Raw genomic sequence first — 2,551 nt, 5'->3', positions numbered from 1 at the left:
GTGGGTTTTTTTTGGGACCACTATTAACAAAAGGAGAAAAAAACTCCAAAACAAAATTTGTATACATAATTTTTTTTTAATAGTTTTAATTAATTTTTTTTAAAAAAAATTGGGCCCCCCCTCTTCCCCTTCCTCACTCAAATTCCTAGCACTACCACTGGCTCATCCCACGTATGCTTGTTAGTTGCTACCTGCAAAATTCATGGTGGAGCCTTTTAACGAATAGATTGATCAATTTCTCCAACAACTCTTTTAGGTGCAGGAGGTGGACGAGCTTCTATCAGAAGGCAGTGCGATATGTTAAGCACTTCTAGGTGTAGCAAACTATCCAGGATAATGATCAGAGCATCCTTTTCTATAATTGAGCATCGGAGACTTAGGACCTTTAAATTTGGAAGATTTGCAGCTAGTGTACAAGCAAAAAAATTGTTACAAGGGCCCATAATCTTCAGTTTACTAAAGTTCTTGCAGTTCTTGGAAATTTCCTCCATAAGGTATGGAGGATTTGCTATGTTAGGCATTGTCAGAAACTCAAGATCTTTCCATACGCGAATGGCCTTGCATATTCCAGTCTTTTTTATTCTGTTCCAAGCCGGCAGAACAAGTCTTCTGAGCCATGGGCACCTGAAATAAAGACAGTGGTTACTTCTCAATTCAATACTGGTTAATGGTGTAGAAATTTGTACACATCTTACCACTAAATCCAGTCTCATTGTGGGTATACAAATTAATATTCTATCTATTATTATGAAAATAATAAGCACAGTCAACTATGTTAAAGAATATATTTCCTATCAATATAGGACATATACTATATTGATATTGTATATTTTATATTACGGTACTTTCTTTTATAATAATTTATATTTAAAAGAATATAGGACTTTATCATGTATTTTTGTGGACGTAGGTCATAGATTAAACATTTCATACAAAGGAGATATTAGCAATAATATCTGAAACCTTGAGGAGGGTGAAAACAGTTGGCTTCACAAATGCCAAAACTAATGGAATTACCTTTCAGCAGTATAAGTCAACTGCTCATCGTTCACGTGTAGGTTGAAATGGAAAATCAAGCTTGTTAAGTTTCCCCTGCTAAGACTCAAAGAAATCTTCAATAGACGAGTCAATGTCTTATAAGATCGGTCGGCTATCAACATAAACATATGGCTCTAATAGGATTATTATGAAATTAGATTTCAACATTGATAAATCAAGTGTTTTCCAAAGCAGAGGATCACAACAAGCCATACGCCATGGACTACAGACAATAGCAATGCCCTTAGTTAACTCAAATATGTCAAAAGACTGGAAAATCTTCACCAAAATATCAATGTGCAGGTCCACAATACATCATTCCAGTATTCAATCTACCATATCCATTACAATGCAATACATCATTCTGGTATTCAATCTGAGAAAGCAGTAAAGTAAATACATAACATAAAGACAAAACTCACAAGCAATGGAACCCCAATTAGGAGGTTTGGCCATTTTCTCTTTGGGGTGGCCGACCCACCCCTAGATTGGCGGTGGGGGGTGGCTCGTTTTTTTTTTTTTTTTTTTTTTTTTTTTTTTTTTTTATAAAAAAATGTGGTAGTGACATGGCGCTGATGTGGCGACTTACGTGACATATGGGATAGGTGTAGAGTTTTTAAGGGTGTTTAGTGGCGCTGGCGTGGACAACCATTAGTTTTTGGACAGATGTACTATCTCCGTTTTTTCTCATAGCTAAGGTACCATCTTTGATACAAAATGAACCATAGGGGCAAAAAATAAAAAAGTTAAATCACATATACCAATTCCTTATTTATCCCTTTTAATTATTAAGTTTTATATAATAATATTTAATATATTAACATTTTTTTTTAATGGGATAACTTCACAAAAGGATATCGAACTATACCGAGTTTTGACAGAAGCGTATTGAATTATCATTCCTTTCGAACCCGGGGTTTTGACTATCAAAATGTATTCCAGAAGGGCATTCCATCTGATCTTGGTGTTAAAACGCGACGGAAGTCGATTCACGTGACTTCCACGTGACTTTTTTAATGAATTTGGTCTTCTTTGCCTTTGTCTTCAACGGATACAATTTCAAACTTAAAATTCCGCCATCGTATCATATTTTCCTATTTTCCTCCAAATTGCTTTGTAAGTCTCCAGAAACCCTAGAGCTCCCCATCCGTACTCGTGCGCTAAGAACCCTAACCGTGCTGTTACATTGTGGCTTGTTTCGACAGTATACACAAGAATCAAGCATCAAATGTTGATTTTGACTAAAGGTAATGAACTTTTTTGCTCTTTTTTTTTTTTTTTGGAAATGCTGGGCGTTATTTGGAGTTTAGGGACACTTTTCCCGTTGTTTAGGGTTTAGGTTGTTACGGGACCATGTGTTTGGTCATCGGCAATATCTGGGTCTTATTGAAGTTGCTGAGATGGTGTATTTTATATATTCTTTGGTTTGTGGTCCCATTTGTTCCTGTCATTATCTTGTTTCAGGTTTGTTGTTCCATTTTTTGTTTTTTTGTGGTCCTATTTCGGGTTTGTT

The 2,551-nt window shown here is 35.6% G+C and overlaps 1 pseudogene; it reads right to left on the bottom strand.

The window, feature by feature from the left end:
• Window positions 1–215: 215 nt before the first annotated feature.
• On the bottom strand, window positions 216–1,350 carry LOC133856683 (F-box/LRR-repeat protein At3g48880-like; annotated as a pseudogene).
• Window positions 1,351–2,551: the final 1,201 nt, after the last annotated feature.

Source organism: Alnus glutinosa, chromosome 14, assembly GCF_958979055.1.
Source record: "Alnus glutinosa chromosome 14, dhAlnGlut1.1, whole genome shotgun sequence".
NCBI classification, from domain to species: Eukaryota; Viridiplantae; Streptophyta; class Magnoliopsida; order Fagales; family Betulaceae; genus Alnus; species Alnus glutinosa.
Note: the sequence above shows the minus strand (reverse complement) of the source record. Positions and strands in the feature narration are given on the sequence as shown.